We start from the raw sequence: 20,202 nt of genomic DNA on the forward strand, positions 1-20,202 counted from the left end.
CGGACCAGTCCCTGGATCAATTTGTACTATGAGCTATTTTCCATAACCCTAAGCTATCTTTTATAACCCTAACCATATGAAATAGGATAACCACGTCACTTGAAAGTTCAGGGACACAGCTGGTAACCCTAACACGCAATGGTGCACAACAAGAGTCCAGAGAAAAGTACCACTGTATTCCCAAAGATGGACTAAGAGAACTAAGATGGACTAGTGTTTTTTTTATATGGTCGTCTCCTCCTACCTACAACTTCTCTTGTGCAGAATCAATTCTATGTTCGGTTACCCAAATTTGCCCCACCTAAAACATCCCTGCAGGGGGGCAAGGTATTGGGGTGAGCTGTTTAAAATGCCAAGGTCTGAATGCAGGGCAGAGACTAAATTTGGGTCCACAGTCTAAAGGGAGAATATATTTGGTATCAATTACAGACAATACTATGTTATGGGATAATAATTGCTATGTCCAATGTTTGGTCAGTATGGACTCAAACTTGCCATTGCCTGGGTTCTCCTAAAAAAGATTATTTCTGCAGGCTACATAGAGCTAGTTAGACAACTGGGAGCTGACAGGGTGACAGACAGTACTCCATGGGTGCCCAGACAATTCAATCCCAATCAGGACCATTCCAAAGCCAAGCATAAAATTCTTCTGCTTAACGAGTGAACACAAAGTAGTCCGTCTTGTAATCCTAAGAAAACATGGAGCATGTGCCATCAATGCTTTTATAGTCTTATAAAACTGAACTTCACTTTGTAATGTTTATTTAATCTTTACTAAATTGTTTCCAAGTTTTCTAATCACTCCAAGCTGATTAGAAGAGTGCACATGTCATGCCAAAGCTCTGAATTACCGTGGCACCTTTATGGGCATGTTGATCAAGGTCAAATAAGGGACTGTTCTTGTCTAGGGATGTAGCGAACGTCGGAAAAAAAGTTCGCGAACATATTCGCGAACTTGCGTCAAAAATGCGAACGGTTCGCGAACGTCGCGAACCCCATTGACTTCAATGGGAAGGCGAATTTTAAAAGCTAGAAAAGACATTTCTGGCCAGAAAAATGATTTTAAAGTTGTTTAAAGGGTGCAACGACCTGGACAGTGCCATGCCAGAGGGGGATCAAGGGCAAAAATGTTTCTAAAAAATCCATTGTTGACACAGCGCTGCGTTTTGTGCTGTAAAGGGCAGAAATCACACTACATTTCTAAACCTGTGTAATAAAATGCTTTAAAACGTCCGGCGTCTACATGCCAATCAAGTCGTGTAAAAGTTACAGCCTGTTCACACGCAAAGACGAAACGCGGTGCTTACTGCAACGCAAAAAGACGCAAAGAGCTTTAATGAATGATACCGTCAAGTGAGCAAATAATAGTTTTTAATTACTAGTTGCTTGTCACCTCCAGGATGTTCGTCCTGTTGGTGGCAATATTTCTGTAGTGGTGTGTTTAGCAGTCACCGTGCTTGTGCGCACGTGCACGGTCAGGCAGAGGTAATTCAATGTACAGTGAAGTGAACCAAAAAACACTGATTCTGCAGTGTGGGCCCAGTTTTGGTCTACTTTATTGATCACCTGCGGTGACCATAAAAGATGCGATTTTGCCACTGTTGCAGAACCCTGAAAAATTAGGCATGTGTACTTTCCTGAAAAATTATGTTTTTTTTGTCGCAGCCACTGAACCAGAAGTCCAGAAACAATATGCCATATAAATGCTGAAAATATTAATTTTTTTTTGTGGCAGCCACTGCAGCACAGAGGCCAGAAAAAATATGCCATATAAATGCAAACAATATTAATTTTTTTTTGTCGCAGCCACTGCAGCACAGAGGCCAGAAAAAATATGCCATATAAATGCAAACAATATTAATTTTTTTTTGGTTGCAGCCACTGCAGCACAGAGGCCAGGAAAAATATGCCATATAAATGCTAACAATATAAAAAAAATTTGTCGCAGACACTGAAGCACAGAGGCCAGAAAAAATATGCCATATAAATGCTGAAAATATTCAATTTTTTTGGTCGCAGCCACTGAAGCACAGAGGCCAGAAAAAATATGCCATATAAATGCTTAAAATATTCTGGTTTTTTTTGGTCGCAGCCACTGCAGCACAGAGGCCAGAAAAAATATGCCATATAAATGCAAACAATATAAATTTTTTTTTTGTCGCAGCCACTGCAGCACAGAGGCCAGGAAAAATATGCCATATAAATGCTAACAATATAAAAAATTTTTGTCGCAGACACTGAAGCACAGAGGCCAGAAAAAAATATGCCATATAAATGCTGAAAATATTCAATTTTTTTGGTCGCAGCCACTGAAGCACAGAGGCCAGGAAAAATATGCCATATAAATGCTGAAAATATTCTGTTTTTTTTAGTCGCAGCCACTGAAGCACAGAGGCCAGAAAAAATATGCCATATAAATGCTTAAAATATTCTGTTTTTTTTGGTCGCAGCCACTGCAGCACAGAGGCCAGAAAAAATATGCCATATAAATGCTGAAAATATTCTGGTTTTTTTAGTCGCAGCCACTGAAGCACAGAGGCCAGAAAAAATATGCCATATAAATGCTGAAAATATTCAATTTTTTTGGTCGCAGCCACTGAAGCACAGAGGCCAGGAAAAATATGCCATATAAATGCTGAAAATATTCTGTTTTTTTTAGTCGCAGCCACTGAAGCACAGAGGCCAGAAAAAATATGCCATATAAATGCTGAAAATATTCATTTTTTTGTCACAGCCACTGAAGCACAGAGGCCAGAAAAAATATGCCATATAAATGCTGAAAATATTCTGTTTTTTTTGGTCGCAGCCACTGAAGCACAGAGGCCAGAAAAAATATGCCATATAAATGCTGAAAATATTCTGTTTTTTTTGGTCGCAGCCACTGAAGCACAGAGGCCAGAAAAACTCAGGATTTACCTGGATTCAAATTAAACCAGTAGGGTTTGCACCCTAGTTTGTAACGGTGGTGGAGGGAGGAGGACGCTAAAGGACAGCTGTATGTGGAGTCATGAGGCGTGCAGAGAAGGACAGCTGCATGGGGAGTCAGAATCAGAAACTCAGAACAAGTCTTCCGGCGTGCAGTAACCCTCCGAGATCCACCCCTCATTCATTTTAATAAAGGTCAGGTAATCCACACTTTTGTGACCTAGGCGAGTTCTCTTCTCAGTTACAATCCCTCCTGCTGCACTGAAGGTCCTTTCTGAGAGGACACTTGAGGCAGGGCAGGACAAGAGGTTCATGGCAAATTGTGACAGCTCTGGCCACAGATCAAGCCTGCGCACCCAGTAGTCCAGGGGTTCATCGCTCCTCAGAGTGTCGATATCTGCAGTTAATGCCAGGTAGTCCGCTACCTGCCGGTCGAGGCGTTCTTTGAGGGTGGATCCCGAAGGGTTCTGCCGCTGCCTTGGGCTGAAAAACATTTGCATGTCTGACGTTACAGAGTGGCCAAAGTGCTTTGTCCTTGCAGGTGCGCTCGTGGCAGGATTACTGGCACCTCTGCCCCTGGAATGTTGATGAGTTCCTGAAGTGACATCACCCTTAAAAGCATTGTACAACATGTTTTGCAGGCTGGTTTGTAAATGCAGCATCCTTTCAGACTTGTGGTATGTTGGTAACATTTCTGCCACTTTATGCTTGTACCGAGGGTCTAGTAGAGTCGCGACCCAGTACAGGTCCTTCTCCTTAAGCTTCTTGATACGGGGGTCCTTCAACAGGCATGACAGCATGAAAGACCCCATTCTCACAAGGTTGGATGCAGAGGTATCCATCTCCGCTTCCTCGTTATCAAGGACTGCATCATCCACGGTCTCCTCCCCCCAGCCACGTACAAGACCAGGGGTCCCCAAAAGGTCACCACCAGCCCCCTGGGAAGCCTGCTCCTGTTGGTCCTCCTCCTCCACAAAGCCACCTTCCTCCTCTGACTCCACTTCTGACACCTCTCCCTGCGTTGCAGCAGGTGCCTGGGTTCGTTCTGGTGATTCCGACCAGAAATCGTGCGCTTCCTGCTCCTCGTCACGCTGGTCTACAGCCTCATCTGTCACTCGTCGCACGGCACGCTCCAGGAAGAAAGCAAAGGGTATTAGGTCGCTGATGGTGCCTTCGGTGCGACTGACCATATTTGTAACCTCTTCAAAAGGGCGCATGAGCCTGCAGGCATCGCGCATAAGCACCCAGTAACGGGGGAAAAAAATCCCCAGCTCTGCAGATCCAGTCCTACCACCCAGTTCAAACAGGTATTCGTTGACGGCTCTTTGTTGTTGCAGCAGACGTTCCAACATGAGGAGCGTTGAATTCCAGCGAGTCTGGCTGTCGCAAATCAAACGCCTGACTGGCATGTTGTACCGCTGCTGAATGTCAGCAAGGCGTGCCATGGCTGTATAGGAACGTCTGAAATGGGCCGACACCTTCCTGGACTGCCTGAGAACGTCCTGGAATCCTGGGTACTTTGAGACAAAACGTTGTACTATTAAATTCAGAACATGTGCCATGCAGGGCACATGTGTTAAATTGCCCAGTCTCAGTGCTGCCAACAGATTGCTTCCATTGTCACACACCACTTTTCCGATCTTCAGTTGGTGTGGGGTCAGCCACCGATCGGCCTGTGACTGCAGAGATGACAGGAGTACAGATCCGGTATGGTTTTTGCTTTCCAGGCACGTCATCCCCAAGACAGCATGACAACGGCGTACCTGGCACGTCGAATAGCCTAGGGGGAGCTGGGGGTGCACAGGTGTGGAGGAGGAGGAGGACCCAGCAGCAGAGGACGAAGAAGAGGAAGAAGACAAGGTAGAGAGCGAAGGAGGAGTAGAGGTGGTGGCAGAACCGCGTGCAATCCGTGGCGGTGACACCAACTTGTTGAGCCACACATTTCCTGCTTCCCAGCCATGACCAAGTTCACCCAGTGGGCAGTGTAGGTGACATACCTGCCCTGACCATGCTTGGAGGACCATGCGTCAGTAGTCATATGGACCTTTGGCCCAACACTAAGTGACAGAGATGCGGTGACTTGGCTCTGCACATGGTGGTACAGGTGTGGTATTCCCTTTTTTGAAAAAAAATTGCGGCTGGGTACCTTCCACTGCGGTGTCCCAATTGCTACAAATTTGCGGAAGGCCTCAGAGTCCACCAGCTGGTATGGTAAAAGCTGGCGGGCTAAGAGTGCGGACAAGCCAGCTGTCAGACGCCGGGCAAGGGGGTGACTCGCAGACATTGGCTTCTTACGCTCAAACATGGCCCTCACAGAAACTTGGCTGGGGGCAGATGACTGGGAATGGGAACTGGTGGTCAAGGTGGAAGGCGGAGTGGAGGGTGGTTCAGACGGGTCAAGGACAGCAGAGGTAGAGCAGTAAGATGCTGGACCAGAAGGAGGGTGGCTTTTAGTTTGCCTGTTGCCTTTGAGGTGTTGCTCCCAAAGTGCTTTGTGCTTGCCGTTCATGTGCCTTCGCATAGAAGTTGTACCTATGTGGCTGTTGGGCTTCCCAAGACTCAGTTTCTGACTGCACTCATTGCAAATTACAACGCTTTTGTCAGAGGCACACACATTAAAAAAATCCCACACTGCTGACCTTTTTGAGGCTGGCAATCTGGGGGTAAAAGTAGAAGTCGGCGGCGTTGGCGGCAATGGCGGGTGCGTTGGCCAGCTGACCACAGGTGCCGATACATGTTGTTGCCCTACTGTTCCCTGCGAGCTGTCCTCCCTGCTTCTTCTAAGTCTTATTCTCCTCCTGCCTCTCTGACTCTCCGTCTCTCCATCTGAACTATCCTCCTCTTGCTCTCTTCTACTGGGCACCCACAAAACATCAATCTCCTCATCATCATTCTCCTCAGATGCATCAATTTCTTCTAACAGCTCACAGAAGGAAGCAGCAGCGGGGACCTCCTCGTCATCACTCATTATGTCCATCTCTGTTGTGTTCTCTGCCAGAATTAAATCTGGTGTAACGTCCTCATCTCCTTCATCTTCTTCTGCCAATAATGGTTGCGCATCACTCAGTTCAAGAAACTCATGTGAAAATAACTCCTCTGACTCCAGTGAAGAAGGGGCGCCGGTGGTGGAGGAAGTGTTACGTGGGGTGCCCATAGCAGTGGAGGATGAGGATGTTGTGGTAAAGTTAGAAACGGTAGAGGATGGGGTGTGCTGTGTAAGCGAGTCAACTACCTCTTCAGCATTTTGGGAGTTCAGGGTCATTGCCTTTTTAAAACTGGGCAATTTCCTAGGGCCACAGGATAGCATAGCAGCACGGCCCCTAGTGCCTCTGCGTGGCGGCCTGCCTTTGCCTGGCATTATTTTTAAAACAAAAACAACAACAACTCAGGTGGTGTTTCTGGAGACGGTATTATTATTGATATTTAGACAGAATGTGAACAAGCTCACAGAGCTAGATGGGAGTTGTTTGAAAATGAAGAAGAAGAAGAACACACTGGGCAAACAAGGCCTACAAGGTCAACGTATACACTACTACAGCAGTGGATACGGAATATATTATTGCTGCCTGAAAAACGTCACTCGGGTGGTGTTTCTAGAGACGGTATTATTATTGATATTTAGACAAAATGTGAACAAGCTCACACAGCTAAGTGGCAGTGGTTTGAAAATGAAGAAGAAGAAGAACACACTGGGCAAACAAGGCCTACAAGGTCAACATATACACTACTACAGCAGTGGATACGGAATATATTATTGCTGCCTGAAAAACGTCACTCGGGTGGTGTTTCTAGAGACGGTATTATTATTGATATTTAGACAGAATGTGAACAAGCTCACACAGCTAGATGGGAGTTGTTTGAAAATGAAGAAGAAGAACACACTGGGCAAACAAGGCCTACAAGGTCAACGTATACACTACTACAGCAGTGGATACGGAATATATTATTGCTGCCTGAAAAACGTCACTCGGGTGATGTTTCTAGAGACGGTATTATTATTGATATTTAGACAAAATGTGAACAAGCTCACAGAGCTAGATGGGAGTTGTTTGAAAATGAAGATGAAGAACACACTGGGCAAACAAGGCCTACAAGGTCAACGTATACACTACTACAGCAGTGGATACGGAATATATTATTGCTGCCTGAAAAACTTCACTCGGGTGGTGTTTCTGGAGACGGTATTATTATTGATATTTAGACAGAATGTGAACAAGCTCACACAGCTAAGTGGCAGTGGTTTGAAAATGAAGAACACACTGGGCAAATAATGCCTACAAGGTCAACGTATACACTACAGCAGTGGTGGATACGGAATATATTATTGCTGCTTGAAAAACGTCACTCAGGTGGTGTTTCTGGAGACGGTATTATTATTGATATTTAGACAGAATGTGAACAAGCTCACACAGCTAAGTGGCAGTGGTTTGAAAATGAAGAACACACTGGGCAAATAATGCCTACGAGGTCAACGTATACACTACAGCAGTGGTGGATACGGAATATATTATTGCTGCTTGAAAAACGTCACTCAGGTGGTGTTTCTGGAGACGGTATTATTATTGATATTTAGACAGAATGTGAACAAGCTCACACAGCTAAGTGGCAGTGGTTTGAAAATGAAGAACACACTGGACAAATAATGCCTACAAGGTCAACGTATACACTACAGCAGTGGTGGATACGGAATATATTATTGCTGCTTGAAAAACGTCACTCAGGTGGTGTTTCTGGAGACGGTATTATTATTGATATTTAGACAGAATGTGAACAAGCTCACACAGCTAAGTGGCAGTGGTTTGAAAATGAAGAACACACTGGGCAAATAATGCCTACAAGGTCAACATATACACTACAGCAGTGGTGGATACGGAATATATTATTGCTGCTTGAAAAACGTCACTCAGGTGGTGTTTCTGGAGACGGTATTATTATTGATATTTAGACAGAATGTGAAAAAGCTCACACAGCTAAGTGGCAGTGGTTTGAAAATGAAGAACACACTGGGCAAATAATGCCTACAAGGTCAACGTATACACTACAGCAGTGGTGGATACGGAATATATTATTGCTGCTTGAAAAACGTCACTCAGGTGGTGTTTCTGGAGACGGTATTATTATTGATATTTAGACAGAATGTGAACAAGCTCACACAGCTAAGTGGCAGTGGTTTGAAAATGAAGAACACACTGGGCAAATAATGCCTACAAGGTCAACGTATACACTACAGCAGTGGTGGATACGGAATATATTATTGCTGCTTGAAAAACGTCACTCAGGTGTGTTTCTGGAGACGGTATTATTATTGATATTTAGACAGAATGTGAAAAAGCTCACACAGCTAAGTGGCAGTGGTTTGAAAATGAAGAACACACTGGGCAAATAATGCCTACAAGGTCAACGTATACACTACAGCAGTGGTGGATACGGAATATATTATTGCTGCTTGAAAAACGTCACTCAGGTGGTGTTTCTGGAGACGGTATTATTATTGATATTTAGACAGAATGTGAACAAGCTCACACAGCTAGATGGCCACTGGGCAAATAATGCCTGCAAGTGCACTACTATTGGTGCACTACTATGAAGAACAGCAAACAGCACTGGACACCTTAAAGAACAGTAAGATAAGTAAAATAAAAAAAAAATTATATGTATATTAAAAAAAAAATATTATCGGGTTGGTGCTGCTGAACTACTAGGAGCAGCACAGTAGCACACCAGTCCCACTCCCAACACTGCTAGACTAATAGCACTTGGCTGTTAAAGTAGCAAAGTAAAACAACAAAAAAGAAAATAAAAGCAGTCCTTACAAGGACTATTGGGTTATTACAGCAGTCAGCAGATGAGATCAGAAGAGATCAGTGCCCACAGCAGCTACATACAGAGCACTGCAGTAGAAGGTAGATTACTAGCCAGCAAAGCTACCCTAAAATGTCCCTCAAATCCCTGCAGACTTCTGTCCCTCCAATACAGAGCAGTATCAAGTAGATTACTAGCCAGCAAACTTACTATCAACTGTCCCTCAAATCAGTGAAATCACTAGCAGCTCTCTCCCTACACTAGCTCTTCCAAGCACACACAGGCAGAATGAAAAAACGCTGCAGGGCTTCAGTTTATATATGGAAGGGGAGTGGTCCAGGGGGTGTGGGGGTGGTCCAGGAGGGAGAGCTTCCTGATTGGCTGCCATGTATCTGCTGGTCTGGGGTGAGAGGTCAAAAAAAAGCGCCAGGTAAGGCGAACCCAAAATGGCGAACGTCGCGCGACGTTCGCGAACTTGCGGCGGACGCGAACAGCCGATGTTCGCGCGAACAAGTTCGCCGGCGAACAGTCCGCGACATCCCTATTCTTGTCTGTTCAAGTCGTGCTTATGGCGAGAACATTCCGTTTGCATAACGATATTTCTTAAGCATCTCCATAAACAGAAATGGTTTTAGCACTGAGTCAGGGTTGTGTTTAAGGGAACCAAGAAAGAAGCAATTTGAGCAAAATTTTAGCAAAATGAGGCCCCCCTGGGACTGAAGGTACAAAGAACAATATGTTATAATAAGGGTGTACTTTCCCTTTAGTTTTTAACCATATTGGAATATTTAACATCTGTATTAGAAAATGTCACCTTTGACATAAAGGCTGGTTTATTTTAGCTCTTGTGCTGCTATGAAAAGTATGACAATGAAATGAGAAATAAAAGTCTGAAATCTTCCAATTTAATGAGGGTTGGTTGTTGTACTACTGTCCTCTAAATCATGCCTTCCATACATTACTCATAGGGACCCTTCCCCCCTGCAAAGCAATTCTGCACATTATAAGCCACTGGATTTAAAGGAAAACATAAAGATACTAATTCTCCGAATTGCCAGTTCCAATGCTGCCCTGGCCCGCTGCCACCGCTGCTACCTTCATTGGTTCCAGTTAAACCCAGAGCACTTACAAAAGTCAGCAGGAAACAATATGATGGTCTTTTTCTTTTCAATAGTTTTTTATTGATTTTCCAAGAAAAGAAAAAGGTTATACAATCAAGCAGTGTCGTCAGGTATTTTCAAACAGAGGAAAACAGAGAAGAGAGAAAGATAATGAAACGAGCTCATCCTCCCCCCCTCCAGACACTCTGTCAGAAGTGGGAAAGAGACGAGCTACAACAATGATAGTACTAACTTTAGATGACATGGTACAGTTGACGTATGCTTAACTGTATATGTGAAGCAGAGATGTTGGCGACTTCAGCGGGGTCCCTTGACTATGTAGAATATCTTGATGAGATGGATTCATTTTCGTTGGCTCACGGCTCAGGAAAAAACCAATGCTTATCCAAACAATAGTATCAAGTGCCCATTACCTCAGGTCACGTCAGGTACTGTCTAATGATTATAAACACTTTACATTCAGAGGGGATTACCAGAGAATAGAAGGGGTTTCTGCCAATGGAAAGGAATATCTGTACCATGGTTCCCAGATTTCCTTGAATTTTTGATATTTGTCCACAAGTATGCTAGTTAACCTTTCATTGACCATGATCCAATTTAGTTTCTCTTTAAAATGCAGTATTGGGATCTGAGACGATTTCCAATGTTTGGCTATTGTAATTTTCGCAGCAAGGAACATAAAAGTAATTAGGGACTTTGTATTACTATGAACATTGGAGATCTTCTGGTTCAATAAAGCCTGAATCGGATCTTTCTTAAGATTAACCCGTGTCACTGAATATATAATAGTATAGATCCGAATCCAGAATCTATGAACATGAGGGCAGGTCCACCAAATATGCATGACGGTCCCACTCTGACCACAGCCCCTAAAACAATCCTGGCTAAGTTGAGGATTAATTTTATGTAAACGAGTCGGGACCATGTACCATCGAGTAAGGACTTTATAGGCAGTTTCTAGTAACGAGACATTTCTGGAACAGTGGGCTGTAGTTTCCCAAATCTTGTCCCAGGTTTCCTTGTCAATGGTAACATTGAGATCTTTATCCCAAGCTGTCGTATATGACAAGGGGACCTGGGAGTCCATATCTAGCAGGAGACGATATAGATAGGAAATCAATCCTCGTGAGTATGGATATTTAATACAGGCATTTTCAAAGTAGGTAGTAGTCAAGGATATTTTTTCTTTGTTGTGCGAATGGAGAAAATGGCATATCTGCCGGTATCTGAACTGTTCAGACAATGGGAAATGGAAAGATTCCTGTATAGAGGACCAACTTTTGAGTCCCGAGATGGAATAGAAATGATATATATATCGGAAGCCGTTGGATGACCACCTGTGGAATGGTTTAGCCGATAAGCCAGGGGGGAAGGATGGATTCCCCAATATAGGGGCTGCTGGGAGTGTAGATGAAATAAGTTTAGCTGGATGTTTATATCTGTCCCAAACTTTGAGGGAGTGGGCCAAGGAAGGGTCAATGGCGTCAGGACGTAATACAGGGGGACACCATACCAACGCCTGTGGGGTGACCGGGTTTAATTGATGTTTCAACATTGTAGCCCATTTGGGTGGTATGGTAGCATGCATATGGATAAGTGGCACCAGTTGAGCTGCTGCATAATAATAGCGCAGATTGGGGACATTTAGGCCTCCTTGAGTTTTGGGGCTGTACATGGTTCGTCGAGGAATCCTGGGGTGTTTGTCTGCCCAGATAAATTGGAAAACCTTCCTTTGTATAGTTCGAAGGACATTTTCTGGTACGGGAACGGGTAGTGCCCTAAAGTAGTAGAGAATTTTAGGTAAAAGTGTCATTTTAAATGCCTGGATCCGACCGAACCATGAGAGGTCCATTTTCGACCATCTTTGTAAGGTTTCCTCTGTCATTGTCCATAATCTAGGGTAGTTCTGGCGATACAACCTGCTGGTGTCTCGAGGGATATCTACTCCTAGGTAATGGATGGCTACGTCTTGCCATTTGAAATCGAAGTTAAGCTGTAGTAACTTAACTGTATGATGGGGTAATGAGATATTAAGGGCCTCTGATTTAGTATGGTTTATTGTGAGTCCGGAAATCTTCCCAAATGTGTCTAATAAATGGATTAAGTTGGGTAAGGAAGTAAGAGGTCTTGTTATGGTCATTAGAATGTCATCGGCATATAGACCCAATTTATGAGTATGATCTTGTTGAGAGATCCCTGAGATATTTTTGTCTTGTCGGATGAGTTCCGCCAAGGGCTCTATGGCCAAAATGAATAGTATAGGGGATAGAGGGCACCCCTGTCTCGTCCCTCGCTCGATGTGAATGGGTTCAGCTGTGTACGACCCCCATTTGGGGATTGCCTTGGGGGAATGGTACAGAGTCTGTATAATCTTAATGAAGTAGGGTCCGATGCCCCATTTATTTAGTATAAAATACAAATAGTCCCACGAAATAGAGTCGAAGGCCTTATGTATGTCTATAGATAGTAGCATCCCCTGTTGGTTAGTTTTATGTAATATATCTATGAGCTGTAGGGTTTTCCTAATGTTGTCTGTGGCTTGTCTGTTAGGGGTAAATCCCGTTTGATCTGGTTCGATCAGATCAGGGAGGAGCCTGTTAAGCCTGTCTGCTAGAATTTTGTAAGGAGTTTGATGTCGATATTCATAACCGAAATGGGTCGGTAATTTGAGCAATCTAAATGATCTTTTCTTGGTTTGGGGATAAATGAAAGCTGAGCTTTCAGCGACTCTTCGTTACAGGATTCCCCTGATCTGATCGAATTGAACATTTCGGTGAGGTGTGGACTTAGTAAGGTTGTCAGTTTCTTATAGTATAGGCCAGTGAAGCCATCTGGTCCGGGGGATTTAGCTATCTTTAAATTTTTGATGGCTTTCGAAACCTCTTCATTCGTGATGGGTGAATCAATATGGTCAGATTGGGCTGTTGTTAATTTGGGAAGATTGAGAGAAGTAATGAGACTATTAGCTAATGCAGATGGGAAGGTTGCCGGTTTTGCATATATCTTAGAATAGCAGGCGGAGAATTCCTGCAATATTTTATGGGGATTACTAGTTAAAGTTCCAGTTTTAGTGCGTATCGTGGTGGGCGGCGATTTGTGGATAGTGGGTTGATTAAGTTTCCTGGCCAACATCGTCCCAATCTTATTACTATGGGCATAGAACCTTTGTCTGGTCCATTGTAGTTGTTTTTCTGTAATGTGGGATAAAAAACATCTAGGTCAGTCCGAGCCTGACGTATAGAGGCTTTAAGGGTGAATGATGGAGAGGATTGGTCTTGTTGAACTAATTGATGTAATTTTAGTTCTAACTCCGTGATTTTCCGTTGGGTTTGCTTTTTCGTGACGGAAGCTAATTTAATTATCTCGCCCCTGATAACAGCCTTGTGGGCTTCCCATAAAGTGATAGGAGAGGAGACTGAGGTGAGGTTCTCCTTAAAATAATTTTCGACCGATAGCTTAATTGGCGTGAATGTTGTAGAATTTTTTAGTAGGGAGTCGTTAAGTCTCCAATTGAATTTGGATGGTCTCTGCCACAGACCCGTCAATGTAAGAGTGGTGGGTGAATGGTCAGACCAGGGGGTAGTCAGAATTCGAGCCTGACATGCGTTAGGAATTAATGTTTGAGAAACGAATATGTGGTCTATCCTAGAATATGTGCCGTGCGGGTTGGAATAGAAGGTGAAGTCCTTAGTGTGCGGGTGTAGTTCCCTCCAGGTATCAATTAAAGTCATACGGTTAAACAATGATTTTATCCGGGCTGGGGAATAGGATGGCGAGGGGTTGGTGTTAGGGTGCGATTTATCCCAGAGTGAGTCGAAGGGGACATTTGTGTCACCTGCCATGATGATGGGACCCGAGTAATGGTGCGAGATTTTACTGAGTAAGTGGTCTAGAAAGGCTTCCTGATGAGTGTTTGGGGTGTAGTAGGTGACCAGAGTTATTGGGCTGTCAAATATCTCCCCTGTTAAGATAATAAAACGGCCTTGGTCATCAAGTATTTGTTGGGTGATTGTCAGTGGTAAATTTTTCCGTACAGCTATTAGAACTCCCTTAGTCTTATCCGGGCCTGAGCTGCGGTAGAAGGTCGGGAAGTGACGTGAAAGATATATAGGGGCGGAGGAGTTGGAAAAATGAGATTCCTGAATACAAACAATGTCAGCATGTGCAGATTTGTAAAATGTAAAGGCTTTAGATCGCTTGTGGGGCGAATTAAGGCCTTGTGCATTATGTGAGATGATTTTCAGATGAGTAGCCATGTGGAAACATTAAATAATCGATAGTATGTAATACTCACTGTCTGACCAACATTCCAAAAATCTCTGGTTTGCCTGAACCGTAGAGCCAACGAGGGAAAAGCTTCCCGCTGAAAGTCGCCTGAACATGTCATCATAAAAGAAAAGGCAGAACAATGGTAAACATCTAGAATACAAAGAAATAAACACAACATGGGTAATAATAACATTGTAAATAAAAGTGGGATCATAGTGGCCTCCTCCAGCAGGGCCGGAAACTCAAACAACCTGCTGGTCTGCTGTTACGGTGCTATCCCAAAAAGGGGTAGGAGGCCAAAGTGGGGGGTAGCTCAAGCGCAACCAGGCACCCGTGGTTGCTAAAGGTAAATATCAGTTAAGCTGAAAAAAACAAAACAAAACCAGGGAGTTCCATGTTCAGATCTCGACCGGTGAGGTACTGTCCAGGTATCAATCTGGTCTGGGTGGATAGTCCGGTCCGGACGGTGTATTTGGAGTCTTCTGTCTGTTCCACAGCGGAGTCAGAGTTGGTGAAGCCGACGCACTTTGTGAAGGAATAGGAGATGGCTGGTCCCTTGGTGCGAGTTGTAGCTTCCGAAGGATTTCTTGCGCCTCGTCGGTGGTGGATGGCGAATATTGTTTGCCTTTGTAGGTGAATAAGAGGCGGAAAGGGTAGCCCCATCTATATCGGATGTCTGCTTGTTGTAGTATGGTTAAAGCCGGTTTCATGGCTCGTCTTCTCTGGATTGTTTGAGGGGCTAGATCTGCAAAGATTTGTAATTTGTGACCCTGGTAGAGTAGTTGACCTGTCTCTCGGGAGGCTCTTAACAGAGCTTCCTTGGTTTGGTAGTAATGAAACTTTGCAATGATGTCCCTAGGGAAACCGGACTGCAGAGGCTTACCCAGGGAACGGTGTATTCGGTCCATCTCTAGTCTGGGGACCGGGACATCTGGTGCCAGTGAATGGAAAAAATCTGTAATCTCCTCTTCCAGATTTTTATAGGATTCCGGGAGGCCTCTAATCCTCAGGTTAGATCTCCTGGACCTATTCTCAAGGTCTTCCAGCTTGTCCTTAAGATCAAGTACTTGCCTGTTGAGGTTATTGATATCAGATTCGTGGCCATCCAGGACGGTGATAGTGTCGTCCATTTTATTTTCAAGGGCATCTGTGCGTTGACCAAGCTCCTTGATTTCTCTAGTGAGTGACTTCATTATTTTGTCTGTGGTAGCCTGTAGCTCCGAACGGAGCATAGTCTGAAATTTGTGTAGCAAGTCTTGATCTTTATGGACTCGTGTAGAGGGGGAGGACGGAGGGGAGGCCTCCCTTGGGTCCTGTACGGATTCGGCATCGGAGGTCATGTCCGGTGGGGCTGCCAGTTGTGAATTGTGTCTTGAAAGATATGAGTCCAACTGTGTTGGTTGTTTGGAGGGCTTTGTACGCTGGCTCCTTTGTGGTCTATTTTGCTTACCCATCTGGGTGATAGTCGAGTAGCCGGTGTCGCGGCTAGGAGGATCTGCCAGCAAGATCAGGGGCAGTATGTACTCTGGGTAAGGTATGAGCTCAGGGTACGGTGATATGGCGGTATGACGGTCCAAAAGAGAACCCCTCGTGATACAGGCCAAAGCTGTGGTTGCCCGCGTGATTTAGGCTAGAGTGGCAGAGTTTGGGAGTCCAGAACTTGTCTCAAACCGTTCCACCGGGACCCTGCAGTGCTGCCTGTATAGACATGTAGGTAGGCTGTATTGCCAATATGTGCAGGGTTGCGGCTAGTGGCGATAGAAAGGTTAAGTAGGGGGCCCAAAATCGAGGCAGCCTGGCACTGGGTCAATAGAATGTTGCCGGCTGGAGTGTCCGGCAACTATAGTGAGGCCCTGGTATCGGTCCCAAAGGGCCTGCTCCCCGGCTCTGGATGGACTTGGTGCAACAAAATACAATCAGGAAGTGTTACCTCAGCCCGGCGACCGGGCGGGTCTGTAGCCCCAGAGTCAGTCCTGATACGGTTGCCTATGGCTCTCCCCTGCTTATAGCAGGCGCTCCGGTACTTTAAATTAGCCCAGGGGTTCCAGACTGTCGGGTTGGAGTCTCCGTGTCCTATGCGCTCGTTGTCTGTGGTGCGCAAGATGGCCGCCGGGCCTGTGCTGACGCGTGGCGCACTTAACTGTTAGTGCCGAGAGAAAGCTGCCAGACCGCCAGGAAAGCGCGTCCTCTGATCCTGGGGTATTCGGGGAAAGGTTCTGCCTGGTGATGTAATTGTAGGCTGCGGAAAAAGAGAGTTTCCGTTAGTTCGGTGCCTGGCTGGTGCGGAGCTCGTCTATGGAGCGGCCATCTTAGATGCTGCGCACTAGCGCCCCCCCATGATGGTCTTTTTATGGGGAAAACATTCTGTACCTTTCATGCGGGCTGATTTATCCCGGGAATAAAAATAAAAAGAATGTATACTTTTCCTTTTGTCAGCAGAGATTACAGTATAGGCTCGTCCTTCTGGGCATGTGTGGTTTGAATTAAATGCAGATCTCGCAAGGGTTCTGCATTGTAAAAGCTTCAGAAAGTTGAAGAGGTTCCATGTGCCTGAGTAGTATTGTAGCTGCTGGCATATAAGGCTGCATATTTTAGCCTCTATGTGTCCTTTAGGTACGTTCTCATTGCTTTCCTTGGATGGATCATGTGCTTAATATTGCTGCCAGCACACGTTACAGTACATTTCATCCTCCTCTGTATTTTTTTCCAATTGTCAACACTGAGTAATTTTATCCTCGCTAGTAAACCTTGCCTATCAGGGCTCATTTATTGATGCAGCCTCTGCACAGTTGACCAATAAAAATGGCACTCTATAAAGACGCTTGGGGGCAAATTTAGGACGAAGTCGCTAGCGAAAATTTGCCAGAAAGACACTCACCAATTATCACCAATTTACTAACAGGCACAGGGGCAAATTTACTAAAGCTGGCGAAAAGTCATTTTGGGACTTCAGCGATTTAGTAACGGGCTAGTGAAGGAGATAGACTGCAGCGCTACTTTGAATCCTAACGGTAGGCAAATTTTCGCTCTGGCTAATGGACGTAACTACGCAAATTCACTAATATGCTGATTTTAATGAACGTTACCTCTTGTGCCAGACTTGCCTTTATCACCTCAGACCAGGCGAAGTGCAATTGAGTAGATAGGACTTCCTCAAAAAAAATGTAAAATAGTCCCAAAAAACGCTGGCGACTTTTCATTTTTTAGGGTGATAGGCTGCAAAAGATCGTAAATTTTCCCCCCCTACATTTCCTTACATATGGCACATAAACTATACACTGGGCTCATGTTTAGGGCAATATAACAACTCTATTTTATTTTATTAAGGTTCCCTGGGCTTGTGTAGTGTAATGTATTTGCTGAAACATATACGTCCATTGAAATTTAACTTCCCGCCGTATGCAAATTAGCCAACGCTAGCGCAACTTCACTTTGCTTGCCGAATTAACGCTAGTGAAACTTGCCATCATTCGGCGCCCTGGACGCAACTTTGCATTGAAGTGAAATAGCGTTGTCCTGGCGAATTTTCACCTGGCAATGTGAAGGAAGCCGTTGCTGGCGAATTTCTGGAGGTTAGTGAATTTGCCCCATAGAGTACAATTTGCTAGTGAAAGAGCTCAGTGATAACAAAGTTTTTCTCCTTTTTGCCAGACAAATTTTCACTCAAGCGAACGATTGTTACTCCGTAAATTCCCTAAAGTGCGAACTTTACACTATATTACCCTTTAGCCAGAGTCTGCTTTTCCAGGTTATACCTGGTGAACTGATAAGATGAAACTACATCCTACTCAATCTTATGTGACATCATATCCTGTATGCCGAAAAGTCATTAAAAAAAAAAGACAAAACATTGCGCCAAGGATTCCATAGCAGCCTGCATCAATAGGCACAACCCAATTGCACCTAAAGAATCATGCACAGACATCATTTTGCAGGAAGTGATAATTACGTTGCAATTGCAAGTGAAAGTGCACTGATTTAAACACTTTTGGCCACAATTGCATCCAATGCATCCTTCCCTTGTGACTTCAACAATGCTGGAATTATAGAAAGGGGAAAAAAATCTGAGTAGTGGGTAAAAACATGCCAATTATATGTGGCCATACAAGGTCAGATTTATCTGCTAATTTGTGCCTTTAGACTGATTTGGGTAGTTTCTATGCTCATGTATGGGGACCTCCGGCTGACCCAACCGACTGATATCTGACCAAATAACGTCCAGATGTCAATCGGGCAGGTTTGTTATTCAGGGACCTCATTGGCTAATTGATGCAGTCCTTGATCAAACAGCTCATATACTCGCCATTGTATACTGATTGTTTGGCCCCAAGGCCACAGTATATAACACAATATCTCTCCATACAGGCTAGGCGCAAATACAGGTCTGTTGCTGCTACTAATATGCCTGCAGTTTTCCATACCTATTTGTTTTCGGTTGGGCATGCCCCATATTTTTCCCATTTTGACTGCATTTTGCAAAATGACTAAAACCTTGTTTTTACTCTTTACTACTCACTGTAATTTAAAAAGATAGTGTGTTACATTTGGAACATGTCTAAAGATATTTATCTGTCCCACCTTGTTAGTGTTACTTTAGGTCAATACAAACCATGTAATAAAATCTTTTAAAAGGAACTTTAGAAAAATTACAGCAATGCGATAAAAAATGGTGATCCTGGCCATGGGGTCCATGTCACTAGAGAGAGAATGTAATTGCACTCTCTGCACTAGAAGAGACAAATTTCCGGGTTAAAAATGGAAATACGGCTCTTAAAGCAGCATTTTTGCCGACCCTGGCAACCAGAGGGCACTGCCGTCTGAGGCGAGTATCCCAACATTGGCAGAGAGCCCCTGGGCATAATAACTTTTTGTAGATGAATAAGTGACAAGGGGGTTAATAAAATGGGCTCTGAGTACACAGCTTATTGGAGTGCTTTTCTCAAAGAAGCAAATTCATATTCTCCTGGGATCTCAGCTTCTTCTTCAGGCACAAATTCTCAAGCAAATTAACTCAGTTTCCAATCTTCCAATCTTCCTTATTCAAGTTTAGTTGCCAATAACTGAAAATATCTCTGTGTGAAACATGAGTAGTAATATGACACATATTTTATGAGCCTACAAAATGCCACTAGTATTAAAGCAGTGCAGAGTTGGCCCTCTCTACTCTCTCCAATTCTTATTCAAATTTTATTTCTCCAATCCTTCTACCTCCAACTCTTGTACATCCAAACTTTCTCTCTCCAACTATTCTATCTTCAACTCTTCTACCTCCATCTCTTCTCCCTCCAACACTTCTACCTCCAATTCTTATACATCCAAACTTTCTCTCTCCAGCTCATCTACCGCCAACATTTCTCCCTCCAACTCTTCTACCTTCAACTCATCTACCGCCAACTCTTCTACCTCCACCTCTTCTCCCTCCAACCCTTCTACCTCCAATTCTTATACATCCAAACTTTCTCTCTCCAGCTCATCTACCGCCAACATTTCTCCCTCCAACTCTTCTACCTTCAACTCATCTACCGCCAACTCTTCTACCTCCACCTCTTCTCCCTCCAACCCTTCTACCTCCAATTCTTATACATCCAAACTTTCTCTCTCCAGCTCATCTACCGCCAACATTTCTCCCTCCAACTCTTCTACCTTCAACTCATCTACCGCCAACTCTTCTACCTCCATCTCTTCTCCCTCCAACCCTTCTACCTCCAATTCTTATACATCCAGACTTTCTCTCTCCAGCTCATCTACCGCCAAGATTTCTCCCTCCAACTCTTCTACCTTCAACTCATCTACTGCCAACTCTTCTACCTCCATCTCTTCTCCCTCAAAGCCTTCTACCTCCAGCTCTTGTACATCCAAATTTTCTCTCTCCAACTCATCTACCTCCCTCACACTCTTATACCTTCAACTCTTCTACTTCCATTTCTGCAGAGTCGTCCCATCTCTTCTCCTCCAACTCTCCTACCTCTAGTTTGAATATGAGAACTTTTACTTTAATTTCAATAAAAAGCCCTAGGTATTAAATAAAACTATACCTTGTGGGTGCAAGCAAAATACACCCATATGAGAAGCTTTATATTACTAC

Source organism: Xenopus laevis, chromosome 1L, assembly GCF_017654675.1.
Source record: "Xenopus laevis strain J_2021 chromosome 1L, Xenopus_laevis_v10.1, whole genome shotgun sequence".
Taxonomy (NCBI): domain Eukaryota; kingdom Metazoa; phylum Chordata; class Amphibia; order Anura; family Pipidae; genus Xenopus; species Xenopus laevis.